At 43.8% G+C, this 21173-nt stretch overlaps 1 long non-coding RNA gene across 1 annotated transcript; it reads left to right on the forward strand.

The window, feature by feature from the left end:
- Window positions 1-17423: 17423 nt before the first annotated feature.
- On the forward strand, window positions 17424-19734 carry LOC309358118. The gene is made up of 2 exons (XR_014163343.1): window positions 17424-17754; window positions 19266-19734. It is a non-coding gene; the product is annotated as an uncharacterized lncRNA (long non-coding RNA).
- Window positions 19735-21173: the final 1439 nt, after the last annotated feature.

Below are 21173 nucleotides of genomic sequence, written 5' to 3' on the forward strand. Positions count from 1 at the left end.
CTGAAAAATTACCTTCAAGGGGAGGGGGAGAACGAGGGACCAGATAGCCCAAACACATCTCACCAATTCTGGCCTGGCTTCTGATATGTTTCCAAGCTCAATTTAAAATGCTGGTGTGTGTTTTTCAGAATATTTTAATTGGTCCCCCCCCATATATCCAAAACAATACAAACAAATGTATCCCTCCCCTAACATATCTTTCCTCCACTCCCACTCAGGACAAAAGGCATCTAGTAACTTTTCTTGTTGTTGTTGTTGTTGTTGTTGTTCTTTTATACCAAAATACTTTTCCATAGATTTCCATAAACAGCAGGTGGTCAAAAGCCATGTTCCTTAGACATTGTGTATGAAATAAAGTCTCCCCAAACTTTGTAAAAGTCTTTTGCTGTGTTGTTTTTCCTTCTCGCTCTAATTTCATAAATCAATTTCCATCAGTGTGAGATGCCAAATTTGAGGTGTCCATTCCATCAGCATATCACCAGAAAGAGTTTTTCACATGCTTCGCCACTGCATGTCTCACAGCAATGAGCAGTTGTGTAATTAATTCATTTGAAGTCGCAGGAGGAAATACCAGTTCTGAAATCAGAAAAGGTGCAAGTTTAGACCATGGAATCATGTCAGATTTGATCATTCATGAAATTGTTTGGAAAACCTTTTGCTGAAACACTGATACCTTGTTACATGAGCACTGCATGTGGTAATACAATTTTTGTAAAATTAACTGTTGAGTACTGAGTGTAGATGCGGGTAGTGCTGTGATCTAAACCACAGAGCCTAGGGCTTGCTGATCAGAAGGTTGGCGGTTCGAATCCCCGCAACGGGGTGAGCTCCTGTTGCTCAGTCCCTGCTCCTGCCAACCTAGCAGTTCAAAAGCATGTCAAAGTGCAAGTAGATAAATAGGTACCACTCTGGCGGGAAGGTAAACGGTGTTTCCGTGTGCTGTTCTGGTTCACCAGAAGCAGCTTAGTAATGCTGGCCACATGACCTGGAAGCTGTATGCCAGCTCCCTCGGCCAATAAAGCAAGATGAGCGCTGCAACCCCAGAGTCGTCCGCGACTAGACTTAACGGCCAGGGGTCCCTTTACCTTTACTGAGTGTGGAGCTTCTGGGGCGCTGCAGCAGACGTCGCAACTATGATGTCCAACGGAAGGTGAGAGATGGGTGGGGCAACCAGATTTTGGCGTTGAACAGGGCAGTACTGAAATTTGAGACACCAAGGTCTGCCACTGGGTGGGGACTGCCTAAAGCAGGCTGAATTTGGTGGGCACTTCTCCATTCACCTTAATGGAGCAGCCTCCACTGGTTTTACTTTCTCCAAAGTGGACATTAATCACCATCATGCATCACAACAATCCCAGGCTGGAGTTCTTACAGTCCCCAGATTCCTGCCTTCTTACCTCCAGCCTGTGTGGTGGTGCTGGCTGTCAGCTTCCTCTTCCTTAGTCCAGTGTTGCCATTATAGAACTCAGCAGGGAAGAGGAAGGAAGCCAAACTGGAATTACAGTAGTTGGCTCTGTCTGCCATTGGCTCTGGTTCCACCTTCTCTTGGCCTCCTTGTCTTCTGCCCTGCCATTTTCAATGGGCCACCACTGAGTTCTGAACCTGTTAGGAAGACTTGCTTGAATGCATTTAGGCCATAGTTCTTCTTGTGGTGCACTTTGCTATAATAAGGAGTGTTTAGTATTCATGACAGGCCAGCATCCTCAGGTTCAAGAAACACACATCAATGATTGTTAGATGAGATTTTAAAATGCCTAACACAGGCACAGAACCCGTCACAAATAACCCCACCATTTTTAGATGGAGCTAGTGTGTTACAGATGACGCTACGTGCACAAGGATTAACAGAATGGTGGTCATTTGTGAAATCAAAATGTATTCTGTCAGTGGAGTGGGGTATAAATTATAGGAAAATACAGCAGCATGGTGAATTTTCTGGAGTCCTTCTCAACTGAACCACATTCACTATTTTCGAGGTCTCTGTGGTCCATTATGATTATTCAGTATTACCCAAAGCACCACACAGACGTTAGAAGTACTGTTGTTTCTGTGTCATGCTTATAAAGCTTAAATCTATACTATAAAAACTCTCACACATAGCCAGGTAAATTATTCTTCCCATAAGGTGACTCTTCCCCTACCCATCTTAAGAAAAATCTGTGTGGCGCATAATAGGACAACCACTCCCACAAAGTATTGTCTCATTGTGCAAATTTACAATGGTAAAAAATGTGTGGAAACACTTGGAACAGACAGATCTGCAAACTGCATGTTACTATTATGGGGGGGGGCTTATCCTGCCTGACCTGTAAGCATGATTCCTAATATAATAATAGTTATGGGAAAGATCCAGCCAAATTAAAGCACTTTAAGATGCAGTCCTATGACCCCTGGGAGGGTGTCCCAGGGGCCATAGGATATACTGAATCTTTCGCTCCAATCTCAGGGAAATGCCTCCAATATCACAGAGAGAGCAGGGTGTAAAGGAATTTTAATAAAACAAACACTTTTGTGCTGCATTGTTTTCATTGGGAGATCAGAATGACAAATAATATCTAAAGCAATACACATAACAATAGCAGATACATAGCAGCCAAAATATCCAGGAGCATTCAAAAGCCAAAAACGAATTGTGTCTTGTTTTTAACTTCACTCATGAATGCAAACAGTGAGGGAGCCATATGGCTCTCCTGAGGGAGGGAGTTTTAGAGGTGGGGAAGCCACAACAGAAAAGTCAACCTCGCGTTCTGTTACCTTACAAATACCTTGAAGGAACCATGAGTAAGGTCTCTGTGGGAGATCTTAATTTGCAGATTGAATTATAGAGGAAGGTGGTACTTCTAGTAAGCTAGCCCTGAGCCATTTAAGGCTTTATAGGTCAAAAACAGCATTTTGAATTGTGCTCGGAAACAAATCAGTTGAATCATGCTTTAAAATGGCTGGATTTCTTGAATCCACTGCTGCAGAACTTTAGATCTACCTTTTCAGAAGACCAGAATGACAAGGAAGTTGATCAAGAGAGGGTATTTAATTTAAAACAAAAGTTAATTTACCCATGGCCTAAATTTCACAGCAGGAAATGTTGAATGACTTCGCTTTTCACTTGGATTCCAGTGGTCTGAATTGCCTCATGCATCAGATTGGCTATAGCTCTATGGCACAGCATTTGCATTGTTCAGTCCCTGCAGTCCCCAAGTTGGGCCAGGAATGGCTCTTTCCTGAAACCCTGGAGAGATGCTGCTATTTATTTATTTAGTGTATTTGTACCCTGCTCTTCAGCTAGAAAAGCTCCCAGAGTGGTTTACATACTATCAAAACAAGACTGTCCCTACCACAGGCTTACTAGCTAAAAAAGCATAACACACAAGGGAAAAGGGACAAGGAGGGAAGAGGAAAATTAAAATCAGGCACCAATTTCTGAACAGTAGGTCCTTTATTGACCAGCCAGCACAGTAGCAAAGCTGATGCATGAGCCCTGCTTCCTATCTCTCCCAGTGAGGCAGCCTGATAGAATGACTGCCCCTAGGTATCAGTTGAGGGGAGAAGAGGGCTGATGGAGCTGGCCTGTCACAGAAGAGCCAATGGAGTGGCTCAGCTTCCCAGCTCTCCCACTACTGGAATGGTTACCTCTAGATGCTTCCTGCATCTTATCTGTGTTCCTAGGCTTCCCGCATCAGATTTGCTGAGAAAAAAGGGTGCTACTTCAAGCTCAATACAGCAGGGATCTGGTTGCTGAGATATTTTTATTCTTTCCAGCTACATTTAAGGCATCCGTAATGACCATCTATCTCCTTTTGTATTTATGCAGAGGTTTTTGAGCATATTGCGCTACATTGTCAATTTCATTCAAATGTCAGCCCAGATAACTCTGGACTTGTCATTATGCTGTAAATTTGAGAATCTCAAATGCCTCAACCTCTTTGCAGAAGGTTCTTTGTTTTGTAAATATTTAATAACTCTATTTAGGCAATGAATTGGCTAAGCGGGGATGAAAATCTTACAAGCAGGATGAAAATTGTACTTACATTGTGCAGCACCGAATGCTGCCGTTCTATGAAGCATTGACAATGCAACCAGCAAATCTTTCACTCTAAGAATTCTTCCGACTTTCTGCTTAGATTCAAGACAGATTTGGAACTTCCATTATTAGTCTGTTTTACCCACATGCCAGGACTCTGGCTGCTCAGATCGAGCTGGCGCATAGGCCGGCTTTCAGTGGTGGGAGCAGATCTGCACAGATACAGAAATGTCCCCACAGAGCTGCCCTGTGAATCCGTGGACGAAACTAAATGATAGATTAAATGCAAGCTGGCCTGGCCCTACCATTAGGCAGAGTGAGGCACGCGCCTCAGGTAGTGGGTGCCGTGGATGGGCCAGCATCTCTTAAAGTGTCCTGCCCCCATAAGCTAGACTGGAGGAGACTGTCCTGTAGCCAGTATGGAAGTCAGATTCAACTCCCGATCTAGTCAGATTCAAGAGGTAAGATTACGGGTGCCATCTTGTTCTTCAACACAGGCAGCACTTCTGATTGTCACCACCCATTGCGTCTCCATGGCACCTTCACCATGCTTTATGCATGAGAAATATAACCACTTAATGTGGAAAAGCATATCCAGTTGCCCCACTTGATTTATCATGTGATTATGCGTGTTGCCATGTATCAGCCATGCAATGGCCACTGACGTATTTTATTTTTTTAACAAAAATTTGTATAGCATTTAACTGGGGTTGGGGTGTTGCTGGGGTTGTTGGTGGGGTAGTTGCTGTTGCTGCTCTTGTCTTTTTGTATCTTTATTTTATATCTTATGGTGATTTATGTGGACATTGTTCAGTTTGGTTGTGTATTTTTAATGTCTCATTTATTGTTATGCCGACTTTTGTTACATTATAGTTATGCATTATTTTCATGTTGTGAGCTGACTTGAGCATAGCCTGAACTGTGGAAAGGCGGCATGCAAATAAAATTATGTATGTATTTAGGTATGTATGTAAATGAAAGCTCTAAGCGGTTTACATAGAATATAAAATATACCTTACGTTTGTCAATAAAAGTCAATGTTAAAAACAAGTTTATTTTAAAAAGCAAACGTATACATTGCAAGCTAATATGGCAGATTAGAATACGTATCAACTTCACATGTCTGGCTAGGCTTAGCTAAACAGGAAAGTTTATAGACTTAAGTTGTCAATGCATCCCCCCTCCACGATTGTCCTGTTTGGATGCCCACAGCCTATTTAAATAAAAGCACGGGGAATTTTAACACATTTACGGTAATGTGCATTTTTGTTGCTGTGTGTGTAGCAGCACTGAAGGGGAGGGGAAGTTTAATTCTTTCCCTAACACAGTCCTGACAACAAGAAAGAATTGCCTCCCTAGCGCTGCTATTTGCATTTGCATTTCAAGGGAATCCTTCGCTGGCACCAAATGAAACCCAAATGGCAGCTTTGGAGAAATGGCGTTTGCTGGAACTGTGGCAGGGAGAAAGCGAATCAAAGAAGGTGCCCACAGCTTAGAGCAGGGGTCAGCAAACTTTTTCAGCAGGGTCCACTGTTCCTCAGACCTTGTGGGGGGCTGGACTATTTTTTTGGGGGGGGGGGTGAACGAATTCCTATGCCCCACAAATAACCCAGAGATGCATTTTAAATAAAAGGACACATTCTACTCATGTAAAAACATGCTGATTCCCAGACCGGATTTAGAAGGCGATTGGGCCAGATCTCGCCCCCGGGCCTTAGTTTGCCTACTCATGGCTTGCTGCTTTTATTGGAATAAACATGGAATTCATGCCATTGATGTCACATCTGCTTTGGCCCACTGGGGGCGCTCTTTCAAACTCCGACCGGGCAAATGGTCATTGCCAGCAAAAACATAGCCTCTGGCCCTTGGAGGAAGAGTTCCCAGGGTGTTCCCTGGGGAGAGGGAATTACTGTGACACCAGTTTACATGTGTAGTGTTGACATTCCCTCAAAAGCACTGAGCGCTTCTGGTTACTTGCAAATGCGGAGGGAGCTGAATGTCAGACGCAAGTTCATTCTTTATACATTTTAAGCAGGATTGCTATCTGGCAGAAACCCAGGTTATCAGCGGGAGGTTATGGGTAGTGAGAACATAATCCGTATAAAAAATGAGTTCAGTTCTCTACTCACAGCCATGTAAGTAGGAGAATGTTTGTTCAGAGCTTGAAGTAGCCTTAGGCAGGGAAGGAAATACTATTTTGAGTCTTTGAGGCCATGGGAATGTTATGCTGTCTCAGGCTGCCCATGTTTTGAGAGATTTAAGAGGCCAATTGAAATAGCAGCATTTCAGCACCTAGATGCTCCATTCATTATATACATTACTACTAGGGCCATAATGGCTTTCTTCAGTCCATGCCAACACCTAATATGTCAAACAAATGCTCTGCATCTTGCCCTGTACTATAGGTTTTGGTGGGGAGAGGAGCTCACTCGTATGGAGAGAAAATAACAAATTGCCTTCATGTTCCTTATGGCATCCTTTTGAAGTATGGTAATTGTTTGGGAAACCAGCTAATGCAATGTCTTCGTGGAATGGAACTGGTTCCATTCCTAGCAAGTTGTTATGTTTACTACAAACAGTTCCAGGCAATACAAGCCATGTCTGATTTTATGTGGCATTCAGAGGAGCACATTTACCTCCCTCTTTCTCATTTAGCATAGAGGCGGGAGCAGACCATCTTACAATAAATATCACCTAATTTTTATTTTTGGAAAGCAGATAAGCTTGCCTGGATTAATTTCCTTGTTAAAAACTCTGGCATGGGGCAGCATTTCTGTTACTACAATATGTTCCCCAGGTCCCTGTTTTTACCCTTTCCCTGTTTCCATGTTAGAAGCCACAAAATATTTTAGAATGGCATAGTCTAGTTTATTCTATTCGTAGCCAGATAGGAAGATGGGCATTTTGACCCATCTTCTGGACCCCCACATACGTGGTGTACAATCAAAGCTTCCCCAGTTCCCTGTGCTCCAGAGATGTATGTCTCTGTAAGAATTTCTTTACAGACAAGAGCTGTATTGGCCTCCTCAAATGAAGACTGAGAGGAGACCTGGGGATTGCTGCCGCAGCTGCTCCTCACTGGCCTGTGGAAATTACTAGACATCCCCTGATGCTCCATTTGAGTAGAAGGGCTTTGGGGTCTGTTTTTTTCCAGGCCAGCTACAAAAGATCTGATTTAGGAAGATGGCTTGTCTGGGCAATGTGTATTGCAGGCTTAAATCAGGCGAAAATCAATGGGGCTGAAGCACAAGTCACTCCTTATATATTGTTTTCAGAGGCAGCTAGCTGAGATCACCAGTCTTTTAGAGCCACACTCAAAAGTATTTATCATTCCAACAGATAAGCCTGCAACAAACATTCCCTCATCCAAAGATCTAAATTTATATATTTTCATATACTTTGTTCTTTCTCCTTTCCCACCAGACACAGCAGCCTTCTGTTTTCTTTCTTCCTCTTTGTGCTCTGTTACACATTAACACACAGCTCTTTCCCTCACTTGGCTTGAGGTACTAAAAAAATAAATAAATGCCTACAATGCACTGTGTTTAAATCTACTATTTCTACTGTGTGTGTGTGTAGGCCAGATAAGAAATATTTAGGAACGACATGAGGAATGAAAGCACAGGTGGTTTGCAGTGAAATGTTTGGGGGCACTTGTTATCCATAAGCTGCAGGGCACAGGAAGCATCACAAACACTCAAGCCAAACAACTGATATTCTTCTGGTCTGATCCCATGAGCCGCTATACTGTACCGAAGCAAAGCTTTTTACACTATGGTCCTAGCAGTAGTAAAGAGACTCTCCTTTTGACAAGGCTCTGCTCATTCTGGCACACCTTTCAACTGTCCCGATTTGAGCGGGATATCCCAGAATTACAGAAGCCATCCTGACTTCTGATTGGATCACAGGATGTTCTGTTTTGGCTCCCACGAGTCTGCGACCCCCAAGGACACCCATTTTGGAGAGCTGTGCTTTCACACAAACCACTTGGCTCCTGCAAGAGCCAGCCCTGAAAGATGCGGATATCCAAGTACAGCAGCAGTTAGGAACCTGTTGCCCTCCAAATGTTTTGGGGATTACAATTCCCATCACCCTTCACCATTGACCATGCTGGCAAGGGCTGATGAGATAGAGGATGTGTGCACACTATACATTCAAAACACCCCTTCCAGGGAACTGTAGTTTGTGCAGGATGCTGGGAATTATAGCTCTGTTGGGGTGAACTGCAGCGCTCACAATTATTGGGGGGTATGGCTTAAATGTCTGGAGTGAATGCTTCCACAGCGGCATTTGGATGGCCACAGGTTCCTAGGGACCTGTTTAAACAAGACAATGCTTTTTCGTAGCCCTGCCATTCATTTCATCCACACGTTCAATGCCTTTCCATCTTCTGGAGGCATCAAGATGTGCCGTCATCCCCCCTCTACCCCAGCCCCTAACAACAACTCAGAAAAGGCCAGAGAGGAGAGTGCTGCATCTGATAACAAAGAGTCAAGAAGGGGTGGGGGCAGTGATCTGTTGAGCTGTGAGAGAGACTCACAGCTACAAGACCAAGCATAGTAACACCGTGGCCCTGGGACACTGGCCAAGCCTGCAATTAGCTGTGTCAGATTGGCAAAGTCTATAAATGTCATGGCCAAATTAGGAATGTCAGCTCCGCTGCCTGCCAGGATGAAGCATGCATCTTTCTCCGCTTGGCAGTTTGACATGATGTTGGAATGCAAAGTTGTGACAACAACTCACAGAAAAACTTGGTTCAGGCTCTTTGTCCCTGGTTGTCACTTTCAGAGTTTTAAATTATCTGAAACATTCATAGACTACTAGGCATGGCGGGAGCCCATCTCACTGTGTCCACTAACCACAAGTTTAGGGCACAAACAATAAGGGCAGTGGGCGGGGGCTTAAATGTATGTAATGATGAAGCCTCACTATTTTGTTTTTAATGAGGAAAATGTGTCAGGAGGCTGCAGTACTGTGCAGAAGAGCAATGGGGCTGTTTTTTAGTACTAGATGACTTTGCATTTCATTAAAGATAGGAATCCACTGGCATCAATCGAAACTTCCACCTAAAGGCTAACAGCAGCTTGGGGTACATATATACAAGTAAATTTAAAAAATTAAATTAAAAAAACTAGGTATTCTGATTACAACCATACAATTAAAATCTTGCCTAATTTGGCTTTTGGACTAAGAGAAACCCTGCTGCAATAATGCATTAGGACCCCCGCTTTAGAGTCACATATAACATTTTAAACAAATTGGACACCCAGTTCTATAGACAACACATGGAACACATGAGGAGTGCTCTTATGCAGTGCGTGTTCATTTCAATGAGACTTGCACAGGAAAAGATCCCCATGGACTTTGCTGCGTGCTATTTTAAGGGTAGGGGAATTCCACTTGGATTTTTCATATCAGGCACTAAAATGTGTTGGGCATTATTTGTCTTTTTATTTATTATTTCTCTTATTTATTATTTATTTCAGTGAAGGTTTGCCCCACCCTTCATTTGAAAGAAAGCCCAAGGTACCAACCAATATATGATTATAATAATACAAAATACAAGAAGAAGGAGAGCGAAACCACTTAAAACACCAGTGAAAACATACAGCAAGGTCAGTGGAAAAATTCTTACTCCCTAAAAGGTTTGGCAGAATAGGAACTATGTCACCAAATTGCATAGACCACCGTCTTCCTATCGCTTTCCCCCCCTGGGTAGACTCATTTCCAGCTCCACCTCTGAGGACACTTTCTGTAGCCACTCCATTTCCTCTAGACTTGGGTGCCTGGGCCACCTGGCCGACAATTATGGATTTGAAGTTCCACTGGGAAAAAATGCAAGAGGGTTTGTAGGAGCTTGCAAGGAACCTCGATCGGCTGGTTGATCAGACAGGTACGCGGCATCCTCTAAGGGTTGACTGAATCTAAGGATGGCCTCCTCTTCTTGGTTGAAAGGTGAGTAGCATATGAGCTGAAACACTCTGTGGGGTGTGGGTATGAGATGGGGGGCGGCTATGCCTCCCACCCTAAAAACTACAAGGGGCTCTATCAATGGAAGGTGCTCCATTAGGGTGAAAGGGGCAGGCCCACACCACCTCAGCCTGCTACCAGGCAGAGGGCCTGGAACAACAACTACCAGACTTTTAGAAGACTTCTGAAGGCAACCCTGTTTAGGCAAGTTTTTAATGTTTGATGTTTTTAATATTCTGTTGGGAGCAGCCCAGAGCGGCTGGGGAGGCCCGGCCAGATGGGCGGGGGTATATTATTATTATTATTATTGTTATTATTATTTTTATTATTATTATTATTAATACTCCGCCCATCTGGCTGGAATTCCCCAGCCACTCTGGGCGGCTTTCAACAAAATATTAAAATACAGTAATGCATCAAACATTAAAAGCTTCCCTAAACAGGGCTGCCTTCAGATGTCTTCTAAAAGTCTGGTAGTTGTTGTTCTCTTTGACATCTGGTGGGAGGGCATTCCACAGGGCGGGTGCCACTACCGAGAAGGCCCTGTAACTTCGCTTCTCGCAGTGAGGGAACCGCCAGAAGGCCCTTGCTGCTGGACCTCAATGTCCAGGCAGAACGATGGGGATGGAGACGCTTCTTCAGGTATACTGGATTGAGGCCGTTTAGGGCTTTAAAGGTCAGCACCAACACTTTGAACTGTGCTCGGAAGTGTTATGTGGTCTCGACGACCGCTCCCAGTATTAGTTACCAGTGTTATGTGGTCTCGACGGCCGCTCCCAGTAATAGTTACAGCCACTCAGGGTGGGCTGATCTGCATGTCAGAGAAAAGATCTGCTAGCCATCTTCAAATGGGCTGTCACATGGAAGAGGGAGCAATATTGTTTTCTCCTGCTCTGGAGGACTCAAACCAATGACTTCAAGTTACAAGGAAGGAGATTCTGACTAAGCATCAGGAAAATCTTTCTGACAGTAAGCTGTTTGGCAGTGGAACTGTCTCCCTCGGGAGCTGGTGGACGCTCCTTCCTTAGAAGTTTTTAAACAGAGGTTGGGTGGCCATCTGTCCTGGATGCTTGAGCTGAGTTTCCTGCCTTGCAGGGGGTTGGACTAGATGACCCTCGGGGTCCCTTCCAACTCTACAATTCTATGATTCATTTGCTCTGACTTCATCTACTGTTGTTCTCCCTGCCTTCTGCCTTACCAGTCTCCATGGGCACCAGGTCTTTAAGCGCCAGTTCTGTAGTCCTGGCTTTACTTGTTAAACATCTTAGAAGCCTGCATCTTAAGACTCTGCCTCTTGTTAGATAAGCAAGCAGAAGTAAATCAATCTGGGCTCAGTCTCCGTGTCTCAGCACGCTTCACGCGCTCATTATTTACTGGTGGGGATTGTTTTTGGTGCAGCACAGTAAGATCCTTGTGGAAGCTTTGGTGTCGTCCTGCCTTGGGCAGCCCTATCCGTCATAATGACAGCGCTGAGTAAATAATTGATAATAATGAAACTTCTTTATTGGAAAGGACTTTTAACTACTTAGCTGCAAAAATATGCACAGCCTGTACAAAAGCAGACTCAATATCGTCACTCAAAGTGCTCTTGTGTCCTGATGAGTCAGCTTTGTAAAGAATTATGCAGCAAAGAACAGATCTATGAAAGGAATTTAACTCAGAATAGCTGAGTTATTGCAAAGCATATTCTTCTTTCGACCTCTAATTTTTCCATAGTAGCAGCTTGATCCCCCAACAAGAACAACAAAGTTGCGTCTTAAACCTAAAAATAGCACTTTTGGATTGCTAAATGCATAGGAAAAACTATTGGGGAAGGAGCCGTCTAAAACTGGATAACTAGGCATGCAGAAACCTGATGTTTTAGAAGATATTTGAAATGAGGTTCCCCTCAAACTGTAGTTCTTTTAGAATTATTTTTCCTTCATTAAACCTTTTTGAAAATGCAAATTAAAAATAAGTTAAACAAAACAGATGCAAAGTTATTAACACAGCAGGCTCAAGACAGCTCAGCAACTATACATACTGAGAAACAGTTCTCAGTTGGTTCTATGCAGTGCAATGTCCGCTCAGGAGTAAGTCCTTTTGACTCCAATGGGATTTACTCCCAGGTGCGTATCCATAGGATCACAACCTTTAAAAGCACATGGGTTAGACAGGCCATGGATTAGAAAAAAATATTTACAAGAAAGCAAGTTTCATATTCTTTTGAATACATCCAGGAGCAATACTATTTTCAAACGGTTGCCGGACTCTGTTGCCTCTTCCATGCTCCCAACATGCAAATATTTCCTTTTAAGCCTTGATCCATTGAGCAAGCAACAGAGAACGTACACATTCATTTCTGTGGGTTGGGAGGAGAATGATCCTGTTCCGCATCTCAGCTTTGAAAGCGCTGTTGACCTCTCTCAAAAGTTTTTCCGGCTTGGAAGAAGCAGCTTCCTCCCACGTGACCTAGTTCTTGCGGAGCCCAGTGTAAGCGTTTGAAGTATGATGAGGATATATTGCACAACGCTGCTGTTCGGAAGGAACAGAACACGGAGGAAACTAGAAGTCTCATGAGTAATTAATTGCCGTGAAATCTATTATGAATATTACTTGCCATTTCTGAAGCGCTTTCCAAGCATGCCCAGATGGCTGCTTCCCACACTCTCGGTTGGGGTTCTGTGATGCAAAACCAGAAACACAGCAAGGCGGTGCAGGGGAAGCCAAGTCCCAAGTCCCTCATCGTCACTGATGCCCAAGATCAAGGGCTTTGGTTGATTCACTTTCTCACATTCCTAGCTCACATCCTTCATGGAACCCAAGTCACCCAAGGTATACATGTGATTCCCAGGCATGACCAGACCCTGACTGGCTTTGCTTCATCAAGGAGTTGGTAGCCTCCTTTGTCTTCAGACCATGTGGCATGGTTGGATTGGGGCCAGGGAAGGAGTCTTGGGCAGAACCTTGAGCAGGAAAATTCAGAGCAGACAGATCTGGAGCAGATAAATGGGCCAGGGGGTGGGGTTGGCTGCTTTGCCAAAAGAAGTAGTGGGGCAACCCATAATAATAATAATAATAATAATAATAATAATAATAATAATTTATTATTTGTTCCCCAGCCACTCTGGGCGGCTTCCAACAAAGATGAAAGATACACTAAAATGTCACATATTAAAAACTTCCCTGAACAGGGCTGCCTTCAGATGTCTTCTGAATGTCAGGTAGATGTTTATCGCTTTGACATCTGATGGGAGGGCGTTCCACAGGGCGGGTGCCACTACCGAGAAGGCCCTCTGCCTGGTTCCCTGTAACTTGGCCTCTCGCAGTGAGGGAATCGCCAGAAGGCCCTCGGAGCTGGACCTCAGTGTCCGGGCAGAACGATGGGGGAGGAGACGCTCCTTCAGATATACTGGACCGAGGCCGCTTAGGGCTTTAAAGGTCAGCACCAACACTTTGAATTGTGCTCGGAAACATACTGGGAGCCAATGTAGGTCTTTCAAGACCGGTGTTATATGGTCTCGGCGGCCGCTCCCAGTCACCAGTCTAGCTGCTGCATTCTGGATTAGTTGTAGTTTCCGGGTCACCTTCAAAGGTAGCCCCACGTAGAGCGCATTGCAGTAGTCCAAGCGGGAGATAACTAGAGCACGGAACAAAATGAATGGGAACAAGGTAGGGACACAATTCCTGTTTTCAGTAGAGGTTAAATTGCAAAAACAGTGTTTTGTTTTTTTAACAAGGGCATTGGCTGCAGATATATATATAGCTATAGATACATACACTGTTATCTAGACAGATCGATCACTGATCATCCTGCCAATATCCTCTTTGTGCTTCCTTGGGCAGGGGAGACAGACTGTAGCCTATCAGACCAGAACCATTAGTCACAGATGAATATAATGACAAGATAGCAGAGCTGGGATGAGAAGTGAGATCCCTGCAGTCACAACTTAGATTGTCCATGCTGCGCTGGCCTTTCTGAGACACGAGATAGGCTGCATCTAGTTCTTTCAGTTAGAACTTCATGATGTGTATTGGATTATCAGAGTGTTCATAAAGAAGGTCACTGTAGTGCTCTTTTTACAGCACAGGAAACAAAACTGCTCACCTTCCAATGTCACACATGTGCCAGCAATGATAGGATAAACATGAAAGAATAAATGGACACAGATCTGACATCAGAAATGGCAATATTCAAAAGCCAGTGTGTCAAAACATTTCAACCACCAGGACACCCTATATATGACTTTAAGAGTGAGTGGCCATCCCGAAGCAAAGGAATCTCAAATGGAGACTGAAAAGTGAAACTGCTGAATTACAATACATCAATATGTTCAATACTGTCACTTGTGAACTGATCTGGGATAAAATACAGCACTACTAGTGATTCCATAATTATTATTGTCTGTACTTTTTGGCATTGGATTTCTCTCTGACCTCCCGAGTCTGTCTCTGTGTAACTCAGGATGACACTTCATGCATCTGACGATCTGAAGAAGTGTGCATGCACACGAAAGCTCATACCAAGAACTAACTTAGTTGGTCTTTAAGGTGCTACTGGAAGAAAAAAAAATTGTTTTGACTATGGCAGACCAACATGGCTACCTATCTGTAACTGGGGTGAATATTGTAAGGGATCATAGTAAGGCTAATCACTTCTGATAGGAGCCCACAGCTTCCTGAAGAGCTGCGTTTCACGACTGGGTGGCTCAAGATATCCAGTCTCTTAGTACAGCAAAGTGATCTGTAGGTACCATATCTAGACAAGAAGCAGACAGCCTTACAATGTGGTGGTGGGAAACCTCTGGTCTGCCAGATTTGCTGAACTATAACTCCAATCATCAGGCTTCGCCAGTTGCAGCCATTCAACAAAATCTGTAGGGCCAGATGATCTCCTTCCTGGTTATGTCAATGACAGTGAAATTAGCTCCAAGCCGCCATAAACTGGTTAAGATGGTATTTCAGCAAATTTAACCCTACTAACTGTAACCGTGTTGAACTGCCAGCAATCCCTGCTTATTTGGTTTTTCAACTGAGCTACTAGTGGCCATGAACCTCTTCTATAGCCAGAAGGGAACCTGTTGTTTGCTATTTTCTCAGATATATTGAAGGAGCTTTGCAGAGGAAAATCCTTTATAGCTGAAGGAAAGTGAACACATGGAGGTTTTTGACTCTATGCTTCGTGGTGGCTGTGTTTTGTGAATATTGCATGGCCTGCATGAAACTTTCACTGGGGAAAGGCCTCTGGGAATTGCACTTTTATGGTTGACTTCCAGAGTTACATTCTCACTAATTGCAATACCCATTCCACTTGCTGATGGAGCAGCAAAGGGAACACAGAATGTTTTACACACTCACATGTTTAAAGCTTTTGGTCCTATTCTAGAAAACAGTGTACTAAGTTTGGATGTGCTGCAACAGAAACACAATATTGTAAACTTTCTGATACACAGGAGTATTAAAACTGGGTCATGTATATAGACAATGTAGGGTTCACAGCCAAGCTAACAGGGCTTTTGTGATAATTACAGTAAAAAAACACATTTCATGTTAAAAGTTAACATTAAAATATAAAAGTAGTGAATACCCTTGCAACCCCAGAAAAGGGCCTGTTCTAAAAACTGAGGTCACATCCGCACCATAGGCTTCAATCACACTGACACACTTGAATAGTCATGGCATCCACCAAACAATCTTGGGAACTGTAGTTTGCTAAAGATGCTAAGAGTTGTCAAGAGACTCCTCACAGAGCTACAATTCACCCTTCCCAGTACACCCTTAAAATTTACAACCCTCAATAAATGTCTATTATCTCCGTAACAGAACATAAAAACAAACCCACTGCACTCACAGTTCCCATCACTTGCAGCATTGTGATATATCTTTTTAAACTAACATTTTAGTATCTTTTTTCTAACAATATTTTCATACAGGAAAGCGTTTTCTACATTGCATCTGTCTATTCATTTTTAAAACTGCAATAGCTGCAATTGGATTCCTATTACCTGGAAAAGTGGCAAACTACCGGTAACTCCCAGGAAAATGCAATTCTATACCCATTTACCCAAACCTGGGAGTTAGTTCCACTGAACTAATGAACAATTCGGGGAAAGAGAGCGATCTCCCCTTTAACTTGACAAGAGGAAGGGGAAGTGGTGGGAAAAAACAGCATAGAGCAAATCGAAAATATTTATTTAAACATTCTTCCCCCAAATCAATGTGACTGGAGTTCACCAAGAAAATAATTCACTGTAATTAAAACCTAGACAAGACCCTCCAAGTGTTCCTATTTTCCAAGGATGTCCTTGATTCTGATTTGATCCTGGAATGTCCCACTTTTCCTTAGGATGTCCCTATTTTCACTGGAGAAATGTTGGAGGGTATGGAGTTATCTGACCCCTGAGCTGTCTGAAGGCAATCCTATATGTGGAAGTTTTTTTCATGTTTCATGTTTTATTATGTTTTTATATATGTTGGAAACTACCCAGAGTGGCTGGGGCAGCCCAGTAAGATGTGTAGGTTATAAATAGTAAAATTATCATTATGGAATGGGACGTCCCTATTTTCACTGGAGAAATGTTGGAGGGTATGCTAGACCTCACCGCAAAATGAAAGATTCCCCTACCTCTCCTACTCCCTTCCTCACTTGTTCAGTGTGTTTCCTTAGTCAGCTTGCTTTTGCTCTTTTACAAAAATAAAAAATAAGCGATCCCTTTAACAACGCAGCAATTTTTGTGTTTTTACCCAAGTCCAAAGAGTGTCTTGGGACTTTAGGAAATCCCTGAACTGACTTGAGATGCCATGTTAGTGGCACAATCCAATTTGGGCCTGTGAAAATCACACCTGAGTCACCCCCATTCACCTCATAATTGAGGAAGTATACAGAGCTCAATTATGGTTTCTACTCCAAAAAGTCTCTATATGCTAATTCATTTCTTATAACATCATATGAATGTTTGAATTAAAATTCCCCAGAGGCCTGACCGATAAAGAATTGTGCTAGACATAGGAACCAACTCCTAGAGGCCACAGTCTCTTTGCCCCCCCAATATATATATTTGAGGGGGCTGCCCCCCAAGTTGATGGACATTGCCGTTCAAATGGTGTATGTGTACTGTGTTATGTGAACGATTATGTGGGGTGGGGCTTTCCTGCCCCACCCATATTTTATTCAAGCTGACACCCCTGATTCTAGAACTGGACATCCCTTGGCCTGTCAGCAGAGCAGGGTCAGTGCAAGACACTTTGCTGACAGAAGCAAAGGACAAGATGGCTTCTGCCCCCATTCAGTCTACTAGACTGGCAACTGAATTGTCATTTGACACTGGCAATGGGACAGCGTCCTCCACTGCCCCTAAGGGCATCAGGTTAGCTTAGGGGCCACACAGAGGCCTGTCCACTTCCTGCCCCTCAGTACCTGTCACCCAAGGCTGCTGCCTGTTTCATGGTAGGGCCAGGCCTGTCCTTCAGATCACAATTCCCTTCACAGGTTCACTAAGTATATGACGAGTCAGTGGGATTGCTCACCACACACACCCGCAGCAGCTGCTAAATTTGGCACTGGTGCGAAGGTGACCTACACAAATAGGGTCAGATATGTGTGGGCCTCTTTCAGAGAAACAGGGACCCTAACAGGCCAGTGAGTTCAGTTGAACTGAAGAAAACAATTGCCACAAACACAGAAGGCTTAACTGAAAGCAGCATTCAGAGAGGTGCCCAGAGGTGCACAATGCCAGAGGATCACATACGTGCATTACGTTTTGAGGCAAGCTTGCTATTGTTAGCAGGTACGTTCCCTGAACAGGAAGCCTCCCGACAAATAGCTAGCGCAATTGACTTCCTCCCCGCTGCTGACAACACAGAGATGCATCAGTCCTGCTCTTAGACAAGTCATATATTTTGCCGGAGAAGGCAGGATGATTAAATGTTTAGACACTCTGTCAGCAGCAGGGGACACGGGAAGGGACAAAAGCTGTGGACCAGATGAATGTATCTGGAATGAGTTTGTTTCACAAAAGCATTGTTGTCAGCGTGAGGAACACAATCACAGTTCGTCGCCATGAGACAGTGGTGATAATGAGCGGCTGGTGGGCTGATTCTTTTCCTGAGTTACGCCTGCTGAATGGGGTCAGACTCACTCCTGTCATAGAATCATAGTTCTGGAATGGACCTTGGAGGTGAGGTAGTCCAACCCATAGCACAATGAAGTAGAGCATCCTTGGCAGACACTGCCTCTGCTCAAATAACTCCAATGAAGGAGGAACTTCTACCTCCTGAGACAGGAAGAGCTGTCAAACATCTCCTACGTTTCTGCTAACATTTAGCAGAAATCCGACTATCTGCAATTTCCATCTATCGGTTCTTGTTTCTTATCTGGAGCAATTGTCTTCTCCATCTTTTTCATTCCAGCCCTTCACTGCTCTTATGCTTGCAGAACCTGGCGTGGTAGAACAGTGGTAGTGCTTGGGGAATAGACACTAACAAAGGGACACCCCTGTGCCAGTGGAGTACTGCTGGTGTAAGGAGCAAAAAATACAGAGGGAGAAAAGTGGCTTAGGCAGAACCCTGGTATGCCAGCTGATTCAGTGGCTCAATTTGTGGAGGTCAGACACATTTCTGACAGCACTGAAGCACTACAGCTCAATCCAAAACATATTTATATGCCACTTTTCTGGGCAAATCCCACCCAAAACAGCTTTTAAGTAAGGCTCCTGCCCTTAATGTACTTACTTTATGCCCTTAATGTACTTACTCATTTTTTTACTTTCCTCTGAGTAAATATATTTAGGATTTGGGTGCAAACATGAATTATTAAAATTTCAGTTTGGGAAAGAGGTGGACTATAAAGAAGGCTGATTGCCGAAGAATTGATGCTTTTGAATTATGGTGTTGGAGGAGACTCTTGAGAGTCCCATGGACTGCAAGAAGATCAAACCTCTCCATTCCTAAGGAAATCAGCCCTGAGTGTTCACTGGAAGGACAGATCGTGAAGCTGAGGCTCCAATACTTTGGCCACCTCATGGGAAGAGAAGACTCCTTGGAAAAGACCCTGATGTTGGGAAAGATGGAGGGCACAAGGAGAAGGGGACGACAGAGGACAAGATGGCTGGACAGTGTTCTTGAAGCTACCAACATGAGCTTGACCAAACTGCGGGAGGCAGTGGAAGACAGGAGTGCCTGGTGTGCTCTGGTCCATGGGGTCACAAAGAGTCGGACATGACTAAACGACTAAACAAATGTTTGAGAAAGAGCTTTCTCTCAGAATCTGCTTTGCTGATCCCTGCTGTATCTTTTTCAGGTGGCTCCACTGATGAGGCAGGGAAATTACAAAGCAAGAGAGGCAAAACCAGAAGATCCGAAAGAGAGAGAACATGTTCAGCAAGAGATGGGTTTACTATGTGTGTGAAGTAGGGGGAACTAAGATCTGAAGGACTGCAGGAGGAATACAGATAAGGAAGTTCCTTCACCTCTGTATTAAATTTCTTCCATACTTAAGATTCTGTTGCATCACAAGATTGCGGTGAGGAATTACTCCCTTATTATTCTTTGGAGAAGCTCAGAACCATCAGATAAACTGCTTTCTTGTCTTCCTATGAAAATCTCAGTACTGTTGTAGCAGGAGCTATAGTTCAATGTGCACAGTTCCCTCTGGAAATGCCTGTCAGGTCTTCAGTGATTGGCAAACAGAGATTAAACTGCCACTGTGCCTTTGTATTTGGAGTTCTGGGGGGAATGTGCACACAGAGATAATAAAGAAACATGCTGTAGTGAGGAATACATAATACTTGTAAAATATATGGAGGGAAAATTTGCTGCGCACAGTCCAGTTAAACACTTTTAAGCGCTGTGGAGAAATGAGAATTTACATGACTGGCTGCTCCAATAGGTCTCTGGTAGCTGCATTCTAGACCACCTGAGATTTCTGAACCGTCTTTTAAAGGAAGCCTACTTAGTCTAGTCTGGACATGACCAGATCATGAATCACTTTACCAAGGTGCCACTTTTCAGATAGAAACACAGGTTTCCTAGACTTGGCGGTGGGGTTTTTGTTGGGAAGCCTAGAACAGTGGTTAGAAGTGTGTGCATCTTTTGTTTCTCCGCTAATTATTTTCTGTACAATTACAATGTTAGAGCCATCATCTTTCTTTCCTCCCCTGAAAGGGCACCATCAGATCAGCTCCTCTGGGATTGTTTTTGCTTCCCGTTGGTATTCATGAGCAGTTGGTGCCCTTGTGGGTGGGCTAGTTCTTATTTATTATGGATGACACATTTATTAAGTATTAATACACCCCATTCAAATGAGTCACCTTCCTCTGTGTGCCTGCTTCAAGTTTCAGATTTTTCTGCACTATCCCAGCTGGAGGAAGGAAACAGGATGGGACTTGACTGCTGTTGCATCATTCTTTTCGGATGCAATGGGCACTATGGCAGCCTCACGCCACCTCCATCTCTTTCATTGCGCCCTTGTTGCTTCAGCCTTTAGGGTCAAATTTCCTTGTTTCCTTATAGCATGAAAGGAGGAAGCAGAAGACAGAAGGACTTGCTCTTCTCATGTCATCATGCTTGGGAAGATTTCTCAAAGGACGCCACCTTGGCTCTTTGTCCCCCAAACTGTGAGCAGAATGTGTTGGAGGCCTTAGCAGGAACAACCATTCTTCTTGTCCCTGAGTCTCTGGCTCAAGTGGGAAAGAAACAGCTCTGCAGGACCTGGAGGTATCCACAAGATGCTCAGGTTGTTTGGACAAAAGCTGAAGTGAAGGCAGATGTGGTCTAGTGTGAGTCTTGAGGATGGTCAAGGAATGAGCAAGTAACCCAATGCCAATGTAACACGTGGCCTGGAAAAGCATAAATGGTGTGACCTACTAGCAAGAGTATTGCAGCAGGTCCCAGGTCAGGCTGTGAACCTGTGTGAAACCCTACAAAGATGCTACTGGTCAGTGTAGTCAATACTAAGCTATATGGACCCACGGCCTAATTCAGCATGGGTTCCTGTATTCCTGATTCCAACAGACCTGGGTTCAAAGGCTTGAATTCCATAGATGATTTGGGGCAAGCTATGCTCTCTAAACCTAATAGTTAAAATCTGGATGAATGGCAGGACTGGGTAGATCCACCATTTCAGAATGTGATGGAAAATCCAGAATAAAATAATAACGCTGGAGTGTACTTCAGCATTCAGAATGAATTCCACCTTTGGACATCCCCA

The sequence above is a fragment of the Podarcis melisellensis genome (genome assembly GCF_964234715.1).
Source record: "Podarcis melisellensis genome assembly, chromosome: 1".
NCBI classification, from domain to species: domain Eukaryota; kingdom Metazoa; phylum Chordata; class Lepidosauria; order Squamata; family Lacertidae; genus Podarcis; species Podarcis melisellensis.